The sequence below is a fragment of the Engystomops pustulosus genome, chromosome 9, assembly GCF_040894005.1.
Source record: "Engystomops pustulosus chromosome 9, aEngPut4.maternal, whole genome shotgun sequence".
Lineage (NCBI taxonomy): Eukaryota > Metazoa > Chordata > Amphibia > Anura > Leptodactylidae > Engystomops > Engystomops pustulosus.
Window position 1 is genome coordinate 65,717,035 of NC_092419.1, and position 21,271 is coordinate 65,738,305.

At 45.2% G+C, this 21,271-nt stretch overlaps 60 pseudogenes; all 60 read left to right on the forward strand.

The window, feature by feature from the left end:
* Positions 1–392: 392 nt before the first annotated feature.
* On the forward strand, positions 393–511 carry LOC140093054 (5S ribosomal RNA; annotated as a pseudogene).
* Positions 512–582: 71 nt separating this feature from the next.
* Positions 583–701, forward strand: LOC140084030 (5S ribosomal RNA; annotated as a pseudogene).
* Positions 702–959: 258 nt separating this feature from the next.
* LOC140098993 (5S ribosomal RNA) lies at positions 960–1,078 on the forward strand (annotated as a pseudogene).
* A 259-nt stretch (positions 1,079–1,337) lies between these two features.
* On the forward strand, positions 1,338–1,456 carry LOC140079770 (5S ribosomal RNA; annotated as a pseudogene).
* Positions 1,457–2,050: 594 nt separating this feature from the next.
* On the forward strand, positions 2,051–2,169 carry LOC140088643 (5S ribosomal RNA; annotated as a pseudogene).
* Positions 2,170–2,239: 70 nt separating this feature from the next.
* LOC140092627 (5S ribosomal RNA) lies at positions 2,240–2,358 on the forward strand (annotated as a pseudogene).
* A 70-nt stretch (positions 2,359–2,428) lies between these two features.
* LOC140098461 (5S ribosomal RNA) lies at positions 2,429–2,547 on the forward strand (annotated as a pseudogene).
* Positions 2,548–2,617: 70 nt separating this feature from the next.
* Positions 2,618–2,736, forward strand: LOC140092629 (5S ribosomal RNA; annotated as a pseudogene).
* Positions 2,737–2,806: 70 nt separating this feature from the next.
* LOC140093168 (5S ribosomal RNA) lies at positions 2,807–2,925 on the forward strand (annotated as a pseudogene).
* A 259-nt stretch (positions 2,926–3,184) lies between these two features.
* LOC140079772 (5S ribosomal RNA) lies at positions 3,185–3,303 on the forward strand (annotated as a pseudogene).
* A 70-nt stretch (positions 3,304–3,373) lies between these two features.
* Positions 3,374–3,492, forward strand: LOC140098994 (5S ribosomal RNA; annotated as a pseudogene).
* A 405-nt stretch (positions 3,493–3,897) lies between these two features.
* On the forward strand, positions 3,898–4,016 carry LOC140087762 (5S ribosomal RNA; annotated as a pseudogene).
* Positions 4,017–4,086: 70 nt separating this feature from the next.
* LOC140086284 (5S ribosomal RNA) lies at positions 4,087–4,205 on the forward strand (annotated as a pseudogene).
* Positions 4,206–4,422: 217 nt separating this feature from the next.
* LOC140084899 (5S ribosomal RNA) lies at positions 4,423–4,541 on the forward strand (annotated as a pseudogene).
* A 783-nt stretch (positions 4,542–5,324) lies between these two features.
* Positions 5,325–5,443, forward strand: LOC140079773 (5S ribosomal RNA; annotated as a pseudogene).
* Positions 5,444–5,513: 70 nt separating this feature from the next.
* LOC140093055 (5S ribosomal RNA) lies at positions 5,514–5,632 on the forward strand (annotated as a pseudogene).
* Positions 5,633–6,080: 448 nt separating this feature from the next.
* On the forward strand, positions 6,081–6,199 carry LOC140098995 (5S ribosomal RNA; annotated as a pseudogene).
* A 259-nt stretch (positions 6,200–6,458) lies between these two features.
* On the forward strand, positions 6,459–6,577 carry LOC140079774 (5S ribosomal RNA; annotated as a pseudogene).
* A 594-nt stretch (positions 6,578–7,171) lies between these two features.
* LOC140088644 (5S ribosomal RNA) lies at positions 7,172–7,290 on the forward strand (annotated as a pseudogene).
* Positions 7,291–7,360: 70 nt separating this feature from the next.
* On the forward strand, positions 7,361–7,479 carry LOC140098462 (5S ribosomal RNA; annotated as a pseudogene).
* Positions 7,480–7,549: 70 nt separating this feature from the next.
* Positions 7,550–7,668, forward strand: LOC140079775 (5S ribosomal RNA; annotated as a pseudogene).
* A 70-nt stretch (positions 7,669–7,738) lies between these two features.
* LOC140093056 (5S ribosomal RNA) lies at positions 7,739–7,857 on the forward strand (annotated as a pseudogene).
* A 71-nt stretch (positions 7,858–7,928) lies between these two features.
* LOC140098996 (5S ribosomal RNA) lies at positions 7,929–8,047 on the forward strand (annotated as a pseudogene).
* A 259-nt stretch (positions 8,048–8,306) lies between these two features.
* Positions 8,307–8,425, forward strand: LOC140079776 (5S ribosomal RNA; annotated as a pseudogene).
* A 594-nt stretch (positions 8,426–9,019) lies between these two features.
* LOC140088646 (5S ribosomal RNA) lies at positions 9,020–9,138 on the forward strand (annotated as a pseudogene).
* A 70-nt stretch (positions 9,139–9,208) lies between these two features.
* LOC140092630 (5S ribosomal RNA) lies at positions 9,209–9,327 on the forward strand (annotated as a pseudogene).
* Positions 9,328–9,397: 70 nt separating this feature from the next.
* On the forward strand, positions 9,398–9,516 carry LOC140098463 (5S ribosomal RNA; annotated as a pseudogene).
* Positions 9,517–9,586: 70 nt separating this feature from the next.
* LOC140092631 (5S ribosomal RNA) lies at positions 9,587–9,705 on the forward strand (annotated as a pseudogene).
* A 70-nt stretch (positions 9,706–9,775) lies between these two features.
* LOC140093169 (5S ribosomal RNA) lies at positions 9,776–9,894 on the forward strand (annotated as a pseudogene).
* Positions 9,895–10,153: 259 nt separating this feature from the next.
* LOC140079777 (5S ribosomal RNA) lies at positions 10,154–10,272 on the forward strand (annotated as a pseudogene).
* Positions 10,273–10,342: 70 nt separating this feature from the next.
* On the forward strand, positions 10,343–10,461 carry LOC140098997 (5S ribosomal RNA; annotated as a pseudogene).
* Positions 10,462–10,866: 405 nt separating this feature from the next.
* On the forward strand, positions 10,867–10,985 carry LOC140087763 (5S ribosomal RNA; annotated as a pseudogene).
* A 70-nt stretch (positions 10,986–11,055) lies between these two features.
* Positions 11,056–11,174, forward strand: LOC140086285 (5S ribosomal RNA; annotated as a pseudogene).
* A 217-nt stretch (positions 11,175–11,391) lies between these two features.
* LOC140084900 (5S ribosomal RNA) lies at positions 11,392–11,510 on the forward strand (annotated as a pseudogene).
* A 783-nt stretch (positions 11,511–12,293) lies between these two features.
* Positions 12,294–12,412, forward strand: LOC140079778 (5S ribosomal RNA; annotated as a pseudogene).
* Positions 12,413–12,482: 70 nt separating this feature from the next.
* Positions 12,483–12,601, forward strand: LOC140093057 (5S ribosomal RNA; annotated as a pseudogene).
* Positions 12,602–13,049: 448 nt separating this feature from the next.
* Positions 13,050–13,168, forward strand: LOC140098999 (5S ribosomal RNA; annotated as a pseudogene).
* Positions 13,169–13,427: 259 nt separating this feature from the next.
* Positions 13,428–13,546, forward strand: LOC140079779 (5S ribosomal RNA; annotated as a pseudogene).
* Positions 13,547–14,140: 594 nt separating this feature from the next.
* LOC140088647 (5S ribosomal RNA) lies at positions 14,141–14,259 on the forward strand (annotated as a pseudogene).
* A 70-nt stretch (positions 14,260–14,329) lies between these two features.
* Positions 14,330–14,448, forward strand: LOC140098464 (5S ribosomal RNA; annotated as a pseudogene).
* A 70-nt stretch (positions 14,449–14,518) lies between these two features.
* On the forward strand, positions 14,519–14,637 carry LOC140079781 (5S ribosomal RNA; annotated as a pseudogene).
* Positions 14,638–14,707: 70 nt separating this feature from the next.
* On the forward strand, positions 14,708–14,826 carry LOC140093058 (5S ribosomal RNA; annotated as a pseudogene).
* Positions 14,827–14,897: 71 nt separating this feature from the next.
* Positions 14,898–15,016, forward strand: LOC140079782 (5S ribosomal RNA; annotated as a pseudogene).
* Positions 15,017–15,086: 70 nt separating this feature from the next.
* Positions 15,087–15,205, forward strand: LOC140099000 (5S ribosomal RNA; annotated as a pseudogene).
* Positions 15,206–15,610: 405 nt separating this feature from the next.
* Positions 15,611–15,729, forward strand: LOC140087764 (5S ribosomal RNA; annotated as a pseudogene).
* Positions 15,730–15,799: 70 nt separating this feature from the next.
* Positions 15,800–15,918, forward strand: LOC140086287 (5S ribosomal RNA; annotated as a pseudogene).
* Positions 15,919–16,135: 217 nt separating this feature from the next.
* LOC140084901 (5S ribosomal RNA) lies at positions 16,136–16,254 on the forward strand (annotated as a pseudogene).
* A 783-nt stretch (positions 16,255–17,037) lies between these two features.
* LOC140079784 (5S ribosomal RNA) lies at positions 17,038–17,156 on the forward strand (annotated as a pseudogene).
* A 70-nt stretch (positions 17,157–17,226) lies between these two features.
* LOC140093060 (5S ribosomal RNA) lies at positions 17,227–17,345 on the forward strand (annotated as a pseudogene).
* Positions 17,346–17,793: 448 nt separating this feature from the next.
* LOC140099002 (5S ribosomal RNA) lies at positions 17,794–17,912 on the forward strand (annotated as a pseudogene).
* Positions 17,913–18,171: 259 nt separating this feature from the next.
* LOC140079785 (5S ribosomal RNA) lies at positions 18,172–18,290 on the forward strand (annotated as a pseudogene).
* Positions 18,291–18,884: 594 nt separating this feature from the next.
* LOC140088648 (5S ribosomal RNA) lies at positions 18,885–19,003 on the forward strand (annotated as a pseudogene).
* A 70-nt stretch (positions 19,004–19,073) lies between these two features.
* LOC140093171 (5S ribosomal RNA) lies at positions 19,074–19,192 on the forward strand (annotated as a pseudogene).
* Positions 19,193–19,451: 259 nt separating this feature from the next.
* On the forward strand, positions 19,452–19,570 carry LOC140079786 (5S ribosomal RNA; annotated as a pseudogene).
* A 70-nt stretch (positions 19,571–19,640) lies between these two features.
* Positions 19,641–19,759, forward strand: LOC140088649 (5S ribosomal RNA; annotated as a pseudogene).
* Positions 19,760–19,829: 70 nt separating this feature from the next.
* LOC140092632 (5S ribosomal RNA) lies at positions 19,830–19,948 on the forward strand (annotated as a pseudogene).
* A 70-nt stretch (positions 19,949–20,018) lies between these two features.
* LOC140093172 (5S ribosomal RNA) lies at positions 20,019–20,137 on the forward strand (annotated as a pseudogene).
* A 259-nt stretch (positions 20,138–20,396) lies between these two features.
* LOC140079787 (5S ribosomal RNA) lies at positions 20,397–20,515 on the forward strand (annotated as a pseudogene).
* A 70-nt stretch (positions 20,516–20,585) lies between these two features.
* On the forward strand, positions 20,586–20,704 carry LOC140099003 (5S ribosomal RNA; annotated as a pseudogene).
* A 405-nt stretch (positions 20,705–21,109) lies between these two features.
* On the forward strand, positions 21,110–21,228 carry LOC140087765 (5S ribosomal RNA; annotated as a pseudogene).
* Positions 21,229–21,271: the final 43 nt, after the last annotated feature.

The window sequence follows — 21,271 nt, forward strand, 5'->3', positions numbered from 1 at the left end:
GAACAGCTGCTGTCAACAGCCATTCTAAGCTGAATGTGCATGCTCTGGTCAGATCGCAGCAGCAATGCAGCTTAAGGCTTTGCAAGTACCAGCATGGGAGACTGGCTGGGAATCCCAAGTTCTGTTGACATTTTTGAACCTGAAAATCGTGTTAGTTTCTCTATGAGATAGTAAAAGAAGGTTCAAATTGAACAACTGCTGTCAACGGCCATTCTACTAAGCTTAATGTGCCTGCTCTCGTCAGATCGCAGCAGCAATGCAGCTTAAGGCTTGGCAAGTACCAGCATGGGAGACTGGCTGGGAGTCCCAAGTTCCGTTGACCTTTTTGAACCTGAAAATTGTGTTAGTTTCTCTATGAGATAGTAAAAGAAGGTTCAAATTGAACAGCTGCTGTCAACGGCCATTCTAAGCTGAATGTGCCTGCTCTCGTCAGATCGCAGCAGCAATGCAGCTTAAGGCTTGGCAAGTACCAGCATGGGAGACTGGCTGGGAATCATAAGTTCCGTTGACCTTTTTTTAACCTGAAAATTGTGTTAGTTTCTCTATGAGATAGTAAAAGAAGGTTCAAATTGAACAGCTGCTGTCAACGGCCATTCTAAGCTGAATGCGCCTGCTCTCGTCAGATCGCAGCAGCAATGCAGCTTAAGGCTTGGCAAGTACCAGCATGGGAGACTGGCTGGGAATCCCAAGTTCCATTGACTTTTTGAACCTGAAAATTGTGTTAGTTTCTCTATGAGATAGTAAAAGAAGGTTCAAATTGAACAGCTGCTGTCAACTGCCATTCTAAGCTGAATGTGCATGCTCTTGTCAGATCGCAGCAGCGTTGCAGCTTAAGGCTTGGCAAGTACCAGCATGGGAGTCTGGCTGGGAATCCCAAGTTCTCTTGACCTTTTTGAACCTGACAATTGTGTTAGTTTCTCTATGAGATAGTAAAACAAAGTAGAAATTAGGCAGCTGCTGTCAACGGCCATTCTAAGCTGAATGTGCCTGCTCTCGTCAGATCGCAGCAGCAATGCAGCTTAAGGCTTGGCAAGTACCAGCATGGGAGACTGGCTGGGAATCCCAAGTTCCGTTGACCTTTTTGAACCTGAAAATTGTTAGTTTCTCTGTCAAAGATGGTAAAAGAAGGTTCAAATTGAACAGCTGCTGTCAACGGCCATTCTCAGCTGAATGTGCCTGCTCTCGTCAGATCGCAGCAGCAATGCAGCTTAAGGCTTGGCAAAAACCAGCATGGGAGACTGGCTGGGAATCCCAAGTTCTGTTGACCTTTTTGAACCTGAAAATTGTGTTAGTTTCTCTATGAGATAGTAAAAGAAGGTTCAAATTGAACAGCTGCTGTCAACGGCCATTCTAAGCTGAATGTGCCTGCTCTCGTCAGATCGCAGCAGCAATGCAGCTTAAGGCTTGGCAAGTACCAGCATGGGAGACTGGCTGGGAATCCCAAGTTCTGTTGACCTTTTTGAACCTGAAAATTGTGTTAGTTTCTCTATGAGATAGTAAAAGAAGGTTCAAATTGAACAGCTGCTGTCAACGCCCATTCTAAGCTAAGGCTTGGCAAGTACCAGCATGGGAGACTGGCTGGGAATCCCAAGTTCCATTGACCTTTTTGAACCTGAAAATTGAGTTAGTTTCTCTATGAGATAGTAAAAGAAGGTTCAAATTGAACAGCTGCTGTCAACGGCCATTCTAAGCTGAATGTGCATGCTCTTGTCAGATCGCAGCAGCGTTGCAGCTTAAGGCTTGGCAAGTACCAGCATGGGAGACTGGCTGGGAATCCCAAGTTCCGTTGACCTTTTTGAACCTGAAAATGTGTTAGTTTCTCTATGAGATAGTAAAAGAAGGTTCAAATTGAACAGCTGCTGTCAACGGCCATTCTAAGCTGAATGTGCATGCTCTTGTCAGATCGCAGCAGCGTTGCAGCTTAAGGCTTGGCAAGTACCAGCATGGGAGACTGGCTGGGAATCCCAAGTTCTGTTGACCTTTTTGAACCTGAAAATTGTGTTAGTTTCTCTATGAGATAGTAAAAGAAAGTAGAAATTAGGCAGCTGCTGTCAACGGCCATTCTAAGCTGAATGTGCCTGCTCTCGTCAGATCGCAGCAGCAATGCAGCTTAAGGCTTGGCAAGTACCAGCATGGGAGACTGGCTGGGAATCCCACGTTCCGTTGACCTTTTTGAACCTGAAAATTGTTAGTTTCTCTGTCAAAGATGGTAAAAGAAGGTTCAAATTGAACAGCTGCTGTCAACGGCCATATTAAGCTGAATGTGCCTGCTCTCGTCAGACCGCAGCAGCAATGCAGCTTAAGGTTTGGCAAGTACCAGCATGGGAGACTGGCTGGGAATCCCAAGTTCTGTTGACCTTTTTGAACCTGAAAATTGTGTTAGTTTCTCTATGAGATAGTAAAAGAAGGTTCAAATTGAACAGCTGCTGTCAACGCCCATTCTAAGCTGAATGTGCCTGCTCTCGTCAGATCGCAGCAGCAATGCAGCTTAAGGCTTGGCAAGTACCAGCATGGGAGACTGGCTGGGAATCCCACGTTCCGTTGACCTTTTTGAACCTGAAAATTGTTAGTTTCTCTGTCAAAGATGGTAAAAGAAGGTTCAAATTGAACAGCTGCTGTCAACGGCCATATTAAGCTGAATGTGCCTGCTCTCGTCAGACCGCAGCAGCAATGCAGCTTAAGGTTTGGCAAGTACCAGCATGGGAGACTGGCTGGGAATCCCAAGTTCTGTTGACCTTTTTGAACCTGAAAATTGTGTTAGTTTCTCTATGAGATAGTAAAAGAAGGTTCAAATTGAACAGCTGCTGTCAACGCCCATTCTAAGCTGAATGTGCCTGCTCTCGTCAGATCGCAGCAGCAATGCAGCTTAAGGCTTGGCAAGTACCAGCATGGGAGACTGGCTGGGAATCCCAAGTTCTGTTGACCTTTTTGAACCTGAAAATTGTGTTAGTTTCTCTATGAGATAGTAAAAGAAGGTTCAAATTGAACAGCTGCTGTCAACGGCCCTTCTAAGCTGAATGTGTGTGCTCTTGTCAGATCGCAGCAGCAATGCAGCTTAAGGCTTGGCAAGTACCAGCATGGGAGACTGGCAGGGAATCCCAAGTTCCATTGACCTTTTTGAACCTGAAAATTGTGTTAGTTTCTCTATGAGATAGTAAAAGAAGGTTCAAATTGAACAGCTGCTGTCAACGGCCATTCTAAGCTGAATGTGCCTGCTCTCGTCAGATCGCAGCAGCAATGCAGCTTAAGGCTTGGCAAGTACCAGCATGGGAGACTGGCTGGGAATCCCAAGTTCTGTTGACCTTTTTGAACCTGAAAATTGTATTAGTTTCTCTATGAGATAGTAAAAGAAGGTTCAAATTGAACAGCTGCTGTCAACGGCCATTCTAAGCTGAATGTGCCTGCTCTCGTCAGATCGCAGCAGCAATGCAGCTTAAGGCTTGGCAAGTACCAGCATGGGAGACTGGCTGGGAATCCCAAGTTCCGTTGACCTTTTTGAACCTGAAAATTGTGTTAGTTTCTCTATGAGATAGTAAAAGAAGGTTCAAATTGAACAGCTGCTGTCAACGCCCATTCTAAGCTAAGGCTTGGCAAGTACCAGCATGGGAGACTGGCTGGGAATCCCAAGTTCCGTTGACCTTTTTGAACCTGAAAATGTGTTAGTTTCTCTATGAGATAGTAAAAGAAGGTTCAAATTGAACAGCTGCTGTCAACGGCCATTCTAAGCTGAATGTGCATGCTCTTGTCAGATCGCAGCAGCGTTGCAGCTTAAGGCTTGGCAAGTACCAGCATGGGAGACTGCCTGGGAATCCCAAGTTCTGTTGACCTTTTTGAACCTGAAAATTGTGTTAGTTTCTCTATGAGATAGTAAAAGAAAGTAGAAATTAGGCAGCTGCTGTCAACGGCCATTCTAAGCTGAATGTGCCTGCTCTCGTCAGATCGCAGCAGCAATGCAGCTTAAGGCTTGGCAAGTACCAGCATGGGAGACTGGCTGGGAATCCCATGTTCTGTTGACCTTTTTGAACCTGAAAATTGTTAGTTTCTCTGTCAAAGATGGTAAAAGAAGGTTCAAATTGAACAGCTGCTGTCAACGGCCATTCTAAGCTGAATGTGCCTGCTCTCGTCAGATCGCAGCAGCAATGCAGCTTAAGGTTTGGCAAGTACCAGCATGGGAGACTGGCTGGGAATCCCAAGTTCCGTTGACCTTTTTGAACCTGAAAATTGTGTTAGTTTCTCTATGAGATAGTAAAAGAAGGTTCAAATTGAACAGCTGCTGTCAACGCCCATTCTAAGCTAAGGCTTGGCAAGTACCAGCATGGGAGACTGGCTGGGAATCCCAAGTTCCATTGACCTTTTTGAACCTGAAAATTGAGTTAGTTTCTCTATGAGATAGTAAAAGAAGGTTCAAATTGAACAGCTGCTGTCAACGGCCATTCTAAGCTGAATGTGCCTGCTCTCGTCAGAACGCAGCAGCAATGCAGCTTAAGGTTTGGCAAGTACCAGCATGGGAGACTGGCTGGGAATCCCAAGTTCTGTTGACCTTTTTGAACCTGAAAATTGTGTTAGTTTCTCTATGAGATAGTAAAAGAAGGTTCAAATTGAACAGCTGCTGTCAACGCCCATTCTAAGCTAAGGCTTGGCAAGTACCAGCATGGGAGACTGGCTGGGAATCCCAAGTTCCATTGACCTTTTTGAACCTGAAAATTGAGTTAGTTTCTCTATGAGATAGTAAAAGAAGGTTCAAATTGAACAGCTGCTGTCAACGGCCATTCTAAGCTGAATGTGCATGCTCTTGTCAGATCGCAGCAGCGTTGCAGCTTAAGGCTTGGAAAGTACCAGCATGGGAGACTGGCTGGGAATCCCAAGTTCCGTTGACCTTTTTGAACCTGAAAATGTGTTAGTTTCTCTATGAGATAGTAAAAGAAGGTTCAAATTGAACAGCTGCTGTCAACGGCCATTCTAAGCTGAATGTGCATGCTCTTGTCAGATCGCAGCAGCGTTGCAGCTTAAGGCTTGGCAAGTACCAGCATGAGAGACTGGCTGGGAATCCCAAGTTCTGTTGACCTTTTTGAACCTGAAAATTGTGTTAGTTTCTCTATGAGATAGTAAAAGAAAGTAGAAATTAGGCAACTGCTGTCAACGGCCCTTCTAAGCTGAATGTGTGTGCTCTTGTCAGATCGCAGCAGTAATGCAGCTTAAGGCTTGGCAAGTACCAGCATGGGAGACTGGCAGGGAATCCCAAGTTCCATTGACCTTTTTGAACCTGAAAATTGTGTTAGTTTCTCTATGAGATAGTAAAAGAAGGTTCAAATTGAACAGCTGCTGTCAACGGCCATTCTAAGCTGAATGTGCCTGCTCTCGTCAGATCGCAGCAGCAATGCAGCTTAAGGCTTGGCAAGTACCAGCATGGGAGACTGGCTGGGAATCCCAAGTTCTGTTGACCTTTTTGAACCTGAAAATTGTGTTAGTTTCTCTATGAGATAGTAAAAGAAGGTTCAAATTGAACAGCTGCTGTCAACGGCCATTCTAAGCTGAATGTGCCTGCTCTCGTCAGATCGCAGCAGCAATGCAGCTTAAGGCTTGGCAAGTACCAGCATGGGAGACTGGCTGGGAATCATAAGTTCCGTTGACCTTTTTTTAACCTGAAAATTGTGTTAGTTTCTCTATGAGATAGTAAAAGAAGGTTCAAATTGAACAGCTGCTGTCAACGGCCATTCTAAGCTGAATGCGCCTGCTCTCGTCAGATCGCAGCAGCAATGCAGCTTAAGGCTTGGCAAGTACCAGCATGGGAGACTGGCTGGGAATCCCAAGTTCCATTGACTTTTTGAACCTGAAAATTGTGTTAGTTTCTCTATGAGATAGTAAAAGAAGGTTCAAATTGAACAGCTGCTGTCAACTGCCATTCTAAGCTGAATGTGCATGCTCTTGTCAGATCGCAGCAGCGTTGCAGCTTAAGGCTTGGCAAGTACCAGCATGGGAGTCTGGCTGGGAATCCCAAGTTCTCTTGACCTTTTTGAACCTGACAATTGTGTTAGTTTCTCTATGAGATAGTAAAACAAAGTAGAAATTAGGCAGCTGCTGTCAACGGCCATTCTAAGCTGAATGTGCCTGCTCTCGTCAGATCGCAGCAGCAATGCAGCTTAAGGCTTGGCAAGTACCAGCATGGGAGACTGGCTGGGAATCCCAAGTTCCGTTGACCTTTTTGAACCTGAAAATTGTTAGTTTCTCTGTCAAAGATGGTAAAAGAAGGTTCAAATTGAACAGCTGCTGTCAACGGCCATTCTCAGCTGAATGTGCCTGCTCTCGTCAGATCGCAGCAGCAATGCAGCTTAAGGCTTGGCAAAAACCAGCATGGGAGACTGGCTGGGAATCCCAAGTTCTGTTGACCTTTTTGAACCTGAAAATTGTGTTAGTTTCTCTATGAGATAGTAAAAGAAGGTTCAAATTGAACAGCTGCTGTCAACGGCCATTCTAAGCTGAATGTGCCTGCTCTCGTCAGATCGCAGCAGCAATGCAGCTTAAGGCTTGGCAAGTACCAGCATGGGAGACTGGCTGGGAATCCCAAGTTCTGTTGACCTTTTTGAACCTGAAAATTGTGTTAGTTTCTCTATGAGATAGTAAAAGAAGGTTCAAATTGAACAGCTGCTGTCAACGCCCATTCTAAGCTAAGGCTTGGCAAGTACCAGCATGGGAGACTGGCTGGGAATCCCAAGTTCCATTGACCTTTTTGAACCTGAAAATTGAGTTAGTTTCTCTATGAGATAGTAAAAGAAGGTTCAAATTGAACAGCTGCTGTCAACGGCCATTCTAAGCTGAATGTGCATGCTCTTGTCAGATCGCAGCAGCGTTGCAGCTTAAGGCTTGGCAAGTACCAGCATGGGAGACTGGCTGGGAATCCCAAGTTCCGTTGACCTTTTTGAACCTGAAAATGTGTTAGTTTCTCTATGAGATAGTAAAAGAAGGTTCAAATTGAACAGCTGCTGTCAACGGCCATTCTAAGCTGAATGTGCATGCTCTTGTCAGATCGCAGCAGCGTTGCAGCTTAAGGCTTGGCAAGTACCAGCATGGGAGACTGGCTGGGAATCCCAAGTTCTGTTGACCTTTTTGAACCTGAAAATTGTGTTAGTTTCTCTATGAGATAGTAAAAGAAAGTAGAAATTAGGCAGCTGCTGTCAACGGCCATTCTAAGCTGAATGTGCCTGCTCTCGTCAGATCGCAGCAGCAATGCAGCTTAAGGCTTGGCAAGTACCAGCATGGGAGACTGGCTGGGAATCCCACGTTCCGTTGACCTTTTTGAACCTGAAAATTGTGTTAGTTTCTCTATGAGATAGTAAAAGAAGGTTCAAATTGAACAGCTGCTGTCAACGCCCATTCTAAGCTGAATGTGCCTGCTCTCGTCAGATCGCAGCAGCAATGCAGCTTAAGGCTTGGCAAGTACCAGCATGGGAGACTGGCTGGGAATCCCACGTTCCGTTGACCTTTTTGAACCTGAAAATTGTGTTAGTTTCTCTATGAGATAGTAAAAGAAGGTTCAAATTGAACAGCTGCTGTCAACGGCCATTCTAAGCTGAATGTGCCTGCTCTCGTCAGATCGCAGCAGCAATGCAGCTTAAGGCTTGGCAAGTACCAGCATGGGAGACTGGCTGGGAATCCCAAGTTCTGTTGACCTTTTTGAACCTGAAAATTGTGTTAGTTTCTCTATGAGATAGTAAAAGAAGGTTCAAATTGAACAGCTGCTGTCAACGGCCATTCTAAGCTGAATGTGCCTGCTCTCGTCAGATCGCAGCAGCAATGCAGCTTAAGGCTTGGCAAGTACCAGCATGGGAGACTGGCTGGGAATCATAAGTTCCGTTGACCTTTTTTTAACCTGAAAATTGTGTTAGTTTCTCTATGAGATAGTAAAAGAAGGTTCAAATTGAACAGCTGCTGTCAACGGCCATTCTAAGCTGAATGTGCCTGCTCTCGTCAGATCGCAGCAGCAATGCAGCTTAAGGCTTGGCAAGTACCAGCATGGGAGACTGGCTGGGAATCCCAAGTTCCGTTGACCTTTTTGAACCTGAAAATTGTTAGTTTCTCTGTCAAAGATGGTAAAAGAAGGTTCAAATTGAACAGCTGCTGTCAACGGCCATTCTCAGCTGAATGTGCCTGCTCTCGTCAGATCGCAGCAGCAATGCAGCTTAAGGCTTGGCAAAAACCAGCATGGGAGACTGGCTGGGAATCCCAAGTTCTGTTGACCTTTTTGAACCTGAAAATTGTGTTAGTTTCTCTATGAGATAGTAAAAGAAGGTTCAAATTGAACAGCTGCTGTCAACGGCCATTCTAAGCTGAATGTGCCTGCTCTCGTCAGATCGCAGCAGCAATGCAGCTTAAGGCTTGGCAAGTACCAGCATGGGAGACTGGCTGGGAATCCCAAGTTCTGTTGACCTTTTTGAACCTGAAAATTGTGTTAGTTTCTCTATGAGATAGTAAAAGAAGGTTCAAATTGAACAGCTGCTGTCAACGCCCATTCTAAGCTAAGGCTTGGCAAGTACCAGCATGGGAGACTGGCTGGGAATCCCAAGTTCCATTGACCTTTTTGAACCTGAAAATTGAGTTAGTTTCTCTATGAGATAGTAAAAGAAGGTTCAAATTGAACAGCTGCTGTCAACGGCCATTCTAAGCTGAATGTGCATGCTCTTGTCAGATCGCAGCAGCGTTGCAGCTTAAGGCTTGGCAAGTACCAGCATGGGAGACTGGCTGGGAATCCCAAGTTCCGTTGACCTTTTTGAACCTGAAAATGTGTTAGTTTCTCTATGAGATAGTAAAAGAAGGTTCAAATTGAACAGCTGCTGTCAACGGCCATTCTAAGCTGAATGTGCATGCTCTTGTCAGATCGCAGCAGCGTTGCAGCTTAAGGCTTGGCAAGTACCAGCATGGGAGACTGGCTGGGAATCCCAAGTTCTGTTGACCTTTTTGAACCTGAAAATTGTGTTAGTTTCTCTATGAGATAGTAAAAGAAAGTAGAAATTAGGCAGCTGCTGTCAACGGCCATTCTAAGCTGAATGTGCCTGCTCTCGTCAGATCGCAGCAGCAATGCAGCTTAAGGCTTGGCAAGTACCAGCATGGGAGACTGGCTGGGAATCCCACGTTCCGTTGACCTTTTTGAACCTGAAAATTGTTAGTTTCTCTGTCAAAGATGGTAAAAGAAGGTTCAAATTGAACAGCTGCTGTCAACGGCCATATTAAGCTGAATGTGCCTGCTCTCGTCAGACCGCAGCAGCAATGCAGCTTAAGGTTTGGCAAGTACCAGCATGGGAGACTGGCTGGGAATCCCAAGTTCTGTTGACCTTTTTGAACCTGAAAATTGTGTTAGTTTCTCTATGAGATAGTAAAAGAAGGTTCAAATTGAACAGCTGCTGTCAACGCCCATTCTAAGCTGAATGTGCCTGCTCTCGTCAGATCGCAGCAGCAATGCAGCTTAAGGCTTGGCAAGTACCAGCATGGGAGACTGGCTGGGAATCCCACGTTCCGTTGACCTTTTTGAACCTGAAAATTGTTAGTTTCTCTGTCAAAGATGGTAAAAGAAGGTTCAAATTGAACAGCTGCTGTCAACGGCCATATTAAGCTGAATGTGCCTGCTCTCGTCAGACCGCAGCAGCAATGCAGCTTAAGGTTTGGCAAGTACCAGCATGGGAGACTGGCTGGGAATCCCAAGTTCTGTTGACCTTTTTGAACCTGAAAATTGTGTTAGTTTCTCTATGAGATAGTAAAAGAAGGTTCAAATTGAACAGCTGCTGTCAACGCCCATTCTAAGCTGAATGTGCCTGCTCTCGTCAGATCGCAGCAGCAATGCAGCTTAAGGCTTGGCAAGTACCAGCATGGGAGACTGGCTGGGAATCCCAAGTTCTGTTGACCTTTTTGAACCTGAAAATTGTGTTAGTTTCTCTATGAGATAGTAAAAGAAGGTTCAAATTGAACAGCTGCTGTCAACGGCCCTTCTAAGCTGAATGTGTGTGCTCTTGTCAGATCGCAGCAGCAATGCAGCTTAAGGCTTGGCAAGTACCAGCATGGGAGACTGGCAGGGAATCCCAAGTTCCATTGACCTTTTTGAACCTGAAAATTGTGTTAGTTTCTCTATGAGATAGTAAAAGAAGGTTCAAATTGAACAGCTGCTGTCAACGGCCATTCTAAGCTGAATGTGCCTGCTCTCGTCAGATCGCAGCAGCAATGCAGCTTAAGGCTTGGCAAGTACCAGCATGGGAGACTGGCTGGGAATCCCAAGTTCTGTTGACCTTTTTGAACCTGAAAATTGTATTAGTTTCTCTATGAGATAGTAAAAGAAGGTTCAAATTGAACAGCTGCTGTCAACGGCCATTCTAAGCTGAATGTGCCTGCTCTCGTCAGATCGCAGCAGCAATGCAGCTTAAGGCTTGGCAAGTACCAGCATGGGAGACTGGCTGGGAATCCCAAGTTCCGTTGACCTTTTTGAACCTGAAAATTGTGTTAGTTTCTCTATGAGATAGTAAAAGAAGGTTCAAATTGAACAGCTGCTGTCAACGCCCATTCTAAGCTAAGGCTTGGCAAGTACCAGCATGGGAGACTGGCTGGGAATCCCAAGTTCCGTTGACCTTTTTGAACCTGAAAATGTGTTAGTTTCTCTATGAGATAGTAAAAGAAGGTTCAAATTGAACAGCTGCTGTCAACGGCCATTCTAAGCTGAATGTGCATGCTCTTGTCAGATCGCAGCAGCGTTGCAGCTTAAGGCTTGGCAAGTACCAGCATGGGAGACTGCCTGGGAATCCCAAGTTCTGTTGACCTTTTTGAACCTGAAAATTGTGTTAGTTTCTCTATGAGATAGTAAAAGAAAGTAGAAATTAGGCAGCTGCTGTCAACGGCCATTCTAAGCTGAATGTGCCTGCTCTCGTCAGATCGCAGCAGCAATGCAGCTTAAGGCTTGGCAAGTACCAGCATGGGAGACTGGCTGGGAATCCCATGTTCTGTTGACCTTTTTGAACCTGAAAATTGTTAGTTTCTCTGTCAAAGATGGTAAAAGAAGGTTCAAATTGAACAGCTGCTGTCAACGGCCATTCTAAGCTGAATGTGCCTGCTCTCGTCAGATCGCAGCAGCAATGCAGCTTAAGGTTTGGCAAGTACCAGCATGGGAGACTGGCTGGGAATCCCAAGTTCCGTTGACCTTTTTGAACCTGAAAATTGTGTTAGTTTCTCTATGAGATAGTAAAAGAAGGTTCAAATTGAACAGCTGCTGTCAACGCCCATTCTAAGCTAAGGCTTGGCAAGTACCAGCATGGGAGACTGGCTGGGAATCCCAAGTTCCATTGACCTTTTTGAACCTGAAAATTGAGTTAGTTTCTCTATGAGATAGTAAAAGAAGGTTCAAATTGAACAGCTGCTGTCAACGGCCATTCTAAGCTGAATGTGCCTGCTCTCGTCAGAACGCAGCAGCAATGCAGCTTAAGGTTTGGCAAGTACCAGCATGGGAGACTGGCTGGGAATCCCAAGTTCTGTTGACCTTTTTGAACCTGAAAATTGTGTTAGTTTCTCTATGAGATAGTAAAAGAAGGTTCAAATTGAACAGCTGCTGTCAACGCCCATTCTAAGCTAAGGCTTGGCAAGTACCAGCATGGGAGACTGGCTGGGAATCCCAAGTTCCATTGACCTTTTTGAACCTGAAAATTGAGTTAGTTTCTCTATGAGATAGTAAAAGAAGGTTCAAATTGAACAGCTGCTGTCAACGGCCATTCTAAGCTGAATGTGCATGCTCTTGTCAGATCGCAGCAGCGTTGCAGCTTAAGGCTTGGAAAGTACCAGCATGGGAGACTGGCTGGGAATCCCAAGTTCCGTTGACCTTTTTGAACCTGAAAATGTGTTAGTTTCTCTATGAGATAGTAAAAGAAGGTTCAAATTGAACAGCTGCTGTCAACGGCCATTCTAAGCTGAATGTGCATGCTCTTGTCAGATCGCAGCAGCGTTGCAGCTTAAGGCTTGGCAAGTACCAGCATGAGAGACTGGCTGGGAATCCCAAGTTCTGTTGACCTTTTTGAACCTGAAAATTGTGTTAGTTTCTCTATGAGATAGTAAAAGAAAGTAGAAATTAGGCAGCTGCTGTCAACGGCCCTTCTAAGCTGAATGTGTGTGCTCTTGTCAGATCGCAGCAGTAATGCAGCTTAAGGCTTGGCAAGTACCAGCATGGGAGACTGGCAGGGAATCCCAAGTTCCATTGACCTTTTTGAACCTGAAAATTGTGTTAGTTTCTCTATGAGATAGTAAAAGAAGGTTCAAATTGAACAGCTGCTGTCAACGGCCATTCTAAGCTGAATGTGCCTGCTCTCGTCAGATCGCAGCAGCAATGCAGCTTAAGGCTTGGCAAGTACCAGCATGGGAGACTGGCTGGGAATCCCAAGTTCTGTTGACCTTTTTGAACCTGAAAATTGTGTTAGTTTCTCTATGAGATAGTAAAAGAAGGTTCAAATTGAACAGCTGCTGTCAACGGCCATTCTAAGCTGAATGTGCCTGCTCTCGTCAGATCGCAGCAGCAATGCAGCTTAAGGCTTGGCAAGTACCAGCATGGGAGACTGGCTGGGAATCATAAGTTCCGTTGACCTTTTTTTAACCTGAAAATTGTGTTAGTTTCTCTATGAGATAGTAAAAGAAGGTTCAAATTGAACAGCTGCTGTCAACGGCCATTCTAAGCTGAATGCGCCTGCTCTCGTCAGATCGCAGCAGCAATGCAGCTTAAGGCTTGGCAAGTACCAGCATGGGAGACTGGCTGGGAATCCCAAGTTCCATTGACTTTTTGAACCTGAAAATTGTGTTAGTTTCTCTATGAGATAGTAAAAGAAGGTTCAAATTGAACAGCTGCTGTCAACTGCCATTCTAAGCTGAATGTGCATGCTCTTGTCAGATCGCAGCAGCGTTGCAGCTTAAGGCTTGGCAAGTACCAGCATGGGAGTCTGGCTGGGAATCCCAAGTTCTCTTGACCTTTTTGAACCTGACAATTGTGTTAGTTTCTCTATGAGATAGTAAAACAAAGTAGAAATTAGGCAGCTGCTGTCAACGGCCATTCTAAGCTGAATGTGCCTGCTCTCGTCAGATCGCAGCAGCAATGCAGCTTAAGGCTTGGCAAGTACCAGCATGGGAGACTGGCTGGGAATCCCAAGTTCCGTTGACCTTTTTGAACCTGAAAATTGTTAGTTTCTCTGTCAAAGATGGTAAAAGAAGGTTCAAATTGAACAGCTGCTGTCAACGGCCATTCTCAGCTGAATGTGCCTGCTCTCGTCAGATCGCAGCAGCAATGCAGCTTAAGGCTTGGCAAAAACCAGCATGGGAGACTGGCTGGGAATCCCAAGTTCTGTTGACCTTTTTGAACCTGAAAATTGTGTTAGTTTCTCTATGAGATAGTAAAAGAAGGTTCAAATTGAACAGCTGCTGTCAACGGCCATTCTAAGCTGAATGTGCCTGCTCTCGTCAGATCGCAGCAGCAATGCAGCTTAAGGCTTGGCAAGTACCAGCATGGGAGACTGGCTGGGAATCCCAAGTTCTGTTGACCTTTTTGAACCTGAAAATTGTGTTAGTTTCTCTATGAGATAGTAAAAGAAGGTTCAAATTGAACAGCTGCTGTCAACGCCCATTCTAAGCTAAGGCTTGGCAAGTACCAGCATGGGAGACTGGCTGGGAATCCCAAGTTCCATTGACCTTTTTGAACCTGAAAATTGAGTTAGTTTCTCTATGAGATAGTAAAAGAAGGTTCAAATTGAACAGCTGCTGTCAACGGCCATTCTAAGCTGAATGTGCATGCTCTTGTCAGATCGCAGCAGCGTTGCAGCTTAAGGCTTGGCAAGTACCAGCATGGGAGACTGGCTGGGAATCCCAAGTTCCGTTGACCTTTTTGAACCTGAAAATGTGTTAGTTTCTCTATGAGATAGTAAAAGAAGGTTCAAATTGAACAGCTGCTGTCAACGGCCATTCTAAGCTGAATGTGCATGCTCTTGTCAGATCGCAGCAGCGTTGCAGCTTAAGGCTTGGCAAGTACCAGCATGGGAGACTGGCTGGGAATCCCAAGTTCTGTTGACCTTTTTGAACCTGAAAATTGTGTTAGTTTCTCTATGAGATAGTAAAAGAAAGTAGAAATTAGGCAGCTGCTGTCAACGGCCATTCTAAGCTGAATGTGCCTGCTCTCGTCAGATCGCAGCAGCAATGCAGCTTAAGGCTTGGCAAGTACCAGCATGGGAGACTGGCTGGGAATCCCACGTTCCGTTGACCTTTTTGAACCTGAAAATTGTGTTAGTTTCTCTATGAGATAGTAAAAGAAGGTTCAAATTGAACAGCTGCTGTCAACGCCCATTCTAAGCTGAATGTGCCTGCTCTCGTCAGATCGCAGCAGCAATGCAGCTTAAGGCTTGGCAAGTACCAGCATGGGAGACTGGCTGGGAATCCCACGTTCCGTTGACCTTTTTGAACCTGAAAATTGTGTTAGTTTCTCTATGAGATAGTAAAAGAAGGTTCAAATTGAACAGCTGCTGTCAACGGCCATTCTAAGCTGAATGTGCCTGCTCTCGTCAGATCGCAGCAGCAATGCAGCTTAAGGCTTGGCAAGTACCAGCATGGGAGACTGGCTGGGAATCCCAAGTTCTGTTGACCTTTTTGAACCTGAAAATTGTGTTAGTTTCTCTATGAGATAGTAAAAGAAGGTTCAAATTGAACAGCTGCTGTCAACGGCCATTCTAAGCTGAATGTGCCTGCTCTCGTCAGATCGCAGCAGCAATGCAGCTTAAGGCTTGGCAAGTACCAGCATGGGAGACTGGCTGGGAATCATAAGTTCCGTTGACCTTTTTTTAACCTGAAAATTGTGTTAGTTTCTCTATGAGATAGTAAAAGAAGGTTCAAATTGAACAGCTGCTGTCAACGGCCATTCTAAGCTGAATGTGCCTGCTCTCGTCAGATCGCAGCAGCAATGCAGCTTAAGGCTTGGCAAGTACCAGCATGGGAGACTGGCTGGGAATCCCAAGTTCTGTTGACCTTTTTGAACCTGAAAATTGTATTAGTTTCTCTATGAGATAGTAAAAGAAGGTTCAAATTGAACAGCTGCTGTCAACGGCCATTCTAAGCTGAATGTGCCTGCTCTCGTCAGATCGCAGCAGCAATGCAGCTTAAGGCTTGGCAAGTACCAGCATGGGAGACTGGCTGGGAATCCCAAGTTCCGTTGACCTTTTTGAACCTGAAAATTGTGTTAGTTTCTCTATGAGATAGTAAAAGAAGGTTCAAATTGAACAGCTGCTGTCAACGCCCATTCTAAGCTAAGGCTTGGCAAGTACCAGCATGGGAGACTGGCTGGGAATCCCAAGTTCCGTTGACCTTTTTGAACCTGAAAATGTGTTAGTTTCTCTATGAGATAGTAAAAGAAGGTTCAAATTGAACAGCTGCTGTCAACGGCCATTCTAAGCTGAATGTGCATGCTCTTGTCAGATCGCAGCAGCGTTGCAGCTTAAGGCTTGGCAAGTACCAGCATGGGAGACTGCCTGGGAATCCCAAGTTCTGTTGACCTTTTTGAACCTGAAAATTGTGTTAGTTTCTCTATGAGATAGTAAAAGAAAGTAGAAATTAGGCAGCTGCTGTCAACGGCCATTCTAAGCTGAATGTGCCTGCTCTCGTCAGATCGCAGCAGCAATGCAGCTTAAGGCTTGGCAAGTACCAGCATGGGAGACTGGCTGGGAATCCCATGTTCTGTTGACCTTTTTGAACCTGAAAATTGTTAGTTTCTCTGTCAAAGATGGTAAAAGAAGGTTCAAATTGAACAGCTGCTGTCAACGGCCATTCTAAGCTGAATGTGCCTGCTCTCGTCAGATCGCAGCAGCAATGCAGCTTAAGGTTTGGCAAGTACCAGCATGGGAGACTGGCTGGGAATCCCAAGTTCCGTTGACCTTTTTGAACCTGAAAATTGTGTTAGTTTCTCTATGAGATAGTAAAAGAAGGTTCAAATTGAACAGCTGCTGTCAACGCCCATTCTAAGCTAAGGCTTGGCAAGTACCAGCATGGGAGACTGGCTGGGAATCCCAAGTTCCATTGACCTTTTTGAACCTGAAAATTGAGTTAGTTTCTCTATGAGATAGTAAAAGAAGGTTCAAATTGAACAGCTGCTGTCAACGGCCATTCTAAGCTGAATGTGCCTGCTCTCGTCAGAACGCAGCAGCAATGCAGCTTAAGGTTTGGCAAGTACCAGCATGGGAGACTGGCTGGGAATCCCAAGTTCTGTTGACCTTTTTGAACCTGAAAATTGTGTTAGTTTCTCTATGAGATAGTAAAAGAAGGTTCAAATTGAACAGCTGCTGTCAACGCCCATTCTAAGCTAAGGCTTGGCAAGTACCAGCATGGGAGACTGGCTGGGAATCCCAAGTTCCATTGACCTTTTTGAACCTGAAAATTGAGTTAGTTTCTCTATGAGATAGTAAAAGAAGGTTCAAATTGAACAGCTGCTGTCAACGGCCATTCTAAGCTGAATGTGCATGCTCTTGTCAGATCGCAGCAGCGTTGCAGCTTAAGGCTTGGAAAGTACCAGCATGGGAGACTGGCTGGGAATCCCAAGTTCCGTTGACCTTTTTGAACCTGAAAATGTGTTAGTTTCTCTATGAGATAGTAAAAGAAGGTTCAAATTGAACAGCTGCTGTCAACGGCCATTCTAAGCTGAATGTGCATGCTCTTGTCAGATCGCAGCAGCGTTGCAGCTTAAGGCTTGGCAAGTACCAGCATGAGAGACTGGCTGGGAATCCCAAGTTCTGTTGACCTTTTTGAACCTGAAAATTGTGTTAGTTTCTCTATGAGATAGTAAAAGAAAGTAGAAATTAGGCAGCTGCTGTCAACGGCCCTTCTAAGCTGAATGTGTGTGCTCTTGTCAGATCGCAGCAGTAATGCAGCTTAAGGCTTGGCAAGTACCAGCATGGGAGACTGGCAGGGAATCCCAAGTTCCATTGACCTTTTTGAACCTGAAAATTGTGTTAGTTTCTCTATGAGATAGTAAAAGAAGGTTCAAATTGAACAGCTGCTGTCAACGGCCATTCTAAGCTGAATGTGCCTGCTCTCGTCAGATCGCAGCAGCAATGCAGCTTAAGGCTTGGCAAGTACCAGCATGGGAGACTGGCTGGGAATCCCAAGTTCTGTTGACCTTTTTGAACCTGAAAATTGTGTTAGTTTCTCTATGAGATAGTAAAAGAAGGTTCAAATTGAACAGCTGCTGTCAACGGCCATTCTAAGCTGAATGTGCCTGCTCTCGTCAGATCGCAGCAGCAATGCAGCTTAAGGCTTGGCAAGTACCAGCATGGGAGACTGGCTGGGAATCATAAGTTCCGTTGACCTTTTTTTAACCTGAAAATTGTGTTAGTTTCTCTATGAGATAGTAAAAGAAGGTTCAAATTGAACAGCTGCTGTCAACGGCCATTCTAAGCTGAATGCGCCTGCTCTCGTCAGATCGCAGCAGCAATGCAGCTTAAGGCTTGGCAAGTACCAGCATGGGAGACTGGCTGGGAATCCCAAGTTCCATTGACTTTTTGAACCTGAAAATTGTGTTAGTTTCTCTATGAGATAGTAAAAGAAGGTTCAAATTGAACAGCTGCTGTCAACTGCCATTCTAAGCTGAATGTGCATGCTCTTGTCAGATCGCAGCAGCGTTGCAGCTTAAGGCTTGGCAAGTACCAGCATGGGAGTCTGGCTGGGAATCCCAAGTTCTCTTGACCTTTTTGAACCTGACAATTGTGTTAGTTTCTCTATGAGATAGTAAAACAAAGTAGAAATTAGGCAGTTGCTGTCAACGGCCATTCTAAGCTGAATGTGCCTGCTCTCGTCAGATCGCAGCAGCAATGCAGCTTAAGGCTTGGCAAGTACCAGCATGGGAGACTGGCTGGGAATCCCAAGTTCCGTTGACCTTTTTGAACCTGAAAATTGTTAGTTTCTCTGTCAAAGATGGTAAAAGAAGGTTCAAATTGAACAGCTGCTGTCAACGGCCATTCTCAGCTGAATGTGCCTGCTCTCGTCAGATCGCAGCAGCAATGCAGCTTAAGGCTTGGCAAAAACCAGCATGGGAGACTGGCTGGGAATCCCAAGTTCTGTTGACCTTTTTGAACCTGAAAATTGTGTTAGTTTCTCTATGAGATAGTAAAAGAAGGTTCAAATTGAACAGCTGCTGTCAACGGCCATTCTAAGCTGAATGTGCCTGCTCTCGTCAGATCGCAGCAGCAATGCAGCTTAAGGCTTGGCAAGTACCAGCATGGGAGACTGGCTGGGAATCCCAAGTTCTGTTGACCTTTTTGAACCTGAAAATTGTGTTAGTTTCTCTATGAGATAGTAAAAGAAGGTTCAAATTGAACAGCTGCTGTCAACGCCCATTCTAAGCTAAGGCTTGGCAAGTACCAGCATGGGAGACTGGCTGGGAATCCCAAGTTCCATTGACCTTTTTGAACCTGAAAATTGAGTTAGTTTCTCTATGAGATAGTAAAAGAAGGTTCAAATTGAACAGCTGCTGTCAACGGCCATTCTAAGCTGAATGTGCATGCTCTTGTCAGATCGCAGCAGCGTTGCAGCTTAAGGCTTGGCAAGTACCAGCATGGGAGACTGGCTGGGAATCCCAAGTTCCGTTGACCTTTTTGAACCTGAAAATGTGTTAGTTTCTCTATGAGATAGTAAAAGAAGGTTCAAATTGAACAGCTGCTGTCAACGGCCATTCTAAGCTGAATGTGCATGCTCTTGTCAGATCGCAGCAGCGTTGCAGCTTAAGGCTTGGCAAGTACCAGCATGGGAGACTGGCTGGGAATCCCAAGTTCTGTTGACCTTTTTGAACCTGAAAATTGTGTTAGTTTCTCTATGAGATAGTAAAAGAAAGTAGAAATTAGGCAGCTGCTGTCAACGGCCATTCTAAGCTGAATGTGCCTGCTCTCGTCAGATCGCAGCAGCAATGCAGCTTAAGGCTTGGCAAGTACCAGCATGGGAGACTGGCTGGGAATCCCACGTTCCGTTGACCTTTTTGAACCTGAAAATTGTGTTAGTTTCTCTATGAGATAGTAAAAGAAGGTTCAAATTGAACAGCTGCTGTCAACGCCCATTCTAAGCTGAATGTGCCTGCTCTCGTCAGATCGCAGCAGCAATGCAGCTTAAGGCTTGGCAAGTACCAGCATGGGAGACTGGCTGGGAATCCCAAGTTCTGTTGACCTTTTTGAACCTGAAAATTGTGTTAGTTTCTCTATGAGATAGTAAAAGAAGGTTCAAATTGAACAGCTGCTGTCAACGGCCCTTCTAAGCTGAATGTGTGTGCTCTTGTCAGATCGCAGCAGCAATGCAGCTTAAGGCTTGGCAAGTACCAGCATGGGAGACTGGCAGGGAATCCCAAGTTCCATTGACCTTTTTGAACCTGAAAATTGTGTTAGTTTCTCTATGAGATAGTAAAAGAAGGTTCAAATTGAACAGCTGCTGTCAACGGCCATTCTAAGCTGAATGTGCCTGCTCTCGTCAGATCGCAGCAGCAATGCAGCTTAAGGCTTGGCAAGTACCAGCATGGGAGACTGGCTGGGAATCCCAAGTTCTGTTGACCTTTTTGAACCTGAAAATTGTATTAGTTTCTCTATGAGATAGTAAAAGAAGGTTCAAATTAAACAGCTGCTGTCAACGGCCATTCTAAGCTGAATGTGCCTGCTCTCGTCAGATCGCAGCAGCAATGCAGCTTAAGGCTTGGCAAGTACCAGCATGGGAGACTGGCTGGGAATCCCACGTTCCGTTGACCTTTTTGAACCTGAAAATTGTTAGTTTCTCTGTCAAAGATGGTAAAAGAAGGTTCAAATTGAACAGCTGCTGTCAACGGCCATATTAAGCTGAATGTGCCTGCTCTCGTCAGACCGCAGCAGCAATGCAGCTTAAGGTTTGGCAAGTACCAGCATGGGAGACTGGCTGGGAATCCCAAGTTCTGTTGACCTTTTTGAACCTGAAAATTGTGTTAGTTTCTCTATGAGATAGTAAAAGAAGGTTCAAATTGAACAGCTGCTGTCAACGCCCATTCTAAGCTGAATGTGCCTGCTCTCGTCAGATCGCAGCAGCAATGCAGCTTAAGGCTTGGCAAGTACCAGCATGGGAGACTGGCTGGGAATCCCAAGTTCTGTTGACCTTTTTGAACCTGAAAATTGTGTTAGTTTCTCTATGAGATAGTAAAAGAAGGTTCAAATTGAACAGCTGCTGTCAACGGCCCTTCTAAGCTGAATGTGTGTGCTCTTGTCAGATCGCAGCAGCAATGCAGCTTAAGGCTTGGCAAGTACCAGCATGGGAGACTGGCAGGGAATCCCAAGTTCCATTGACCTTTTTGAACCTGAAAATTGTGTTAGTTTCTCTATGAGATAGTAAAAGAAGGTTCAAATTGAACAGCTGCTGTCAACGGCCATTCTAAGCTGAATGTGCCTGCTCTCGTCAGATCGCAGCAGCAATGCAGCTTAAGGCTTGGCAAGTACCAGCATGGGAGACTGGCTGGGAATCCCAAGTTCTGTTGACCTTTTTGAACCTGAAAATTGTATTAGTTTCTCTATGAGATAGTAAAAGAAGGTTCAAATTGAACAGCTGCTGTCAACGGCCATTCTAAGCTGAATGTGCCTGCTCTCGTCAGATCGCAGCAGCAATGCAGCTTAAGGCTTGGCAAGTACCAGCATGGGAGACTGGCTGGGAATCCCAAGTTCCGTTGACCTTTTTGAACCTGAAAATTGTGTTAGTTTCTCTATGAGATAGTAAAAGAAGGTTCAAATTGAACAGCTGCTGTCAACGCCCATTCTAAGCTAAGGCTTGGCAAGTACCAGCATGGGAGACTGGCTGGGAATCCCAAGTTCCGTTGACCTTTTTGAACCTGAAAATGTGTTAGTTTCTCTATGAGATAGTAAAAGAAGGTTCAAATTGAACAGCTGCTGTCAACGGCCATTCTAAGCTGAATGTGCATGCTCTTGTCAGATCGCAGCAGCGTTGCAGCTTAAGGCTTGGCAAGTACCAGCATGGGAGACTGCCTGGGAATCCCAAGTTCTGTTGACCTTTTTGAACCTGAAAATTGTGTTAGTTTCTCTATGAGATAGTAAAAGAAAGTAGAAATTAGGCAGCTGCTGTCAACGGCCATTCTAAGCTGAATGTGCCTGCTCTCGTCAGATCGCAGCAGCAATGCAGCTTAAGGCTTGGCAAGTACCAGCATGGGAGACTGGCTGGGAATCCCATGTTCTGTTGACCTTTTTGAACCTGAAAATTGTTAGTTTCTCTGTCAAAGATGGTA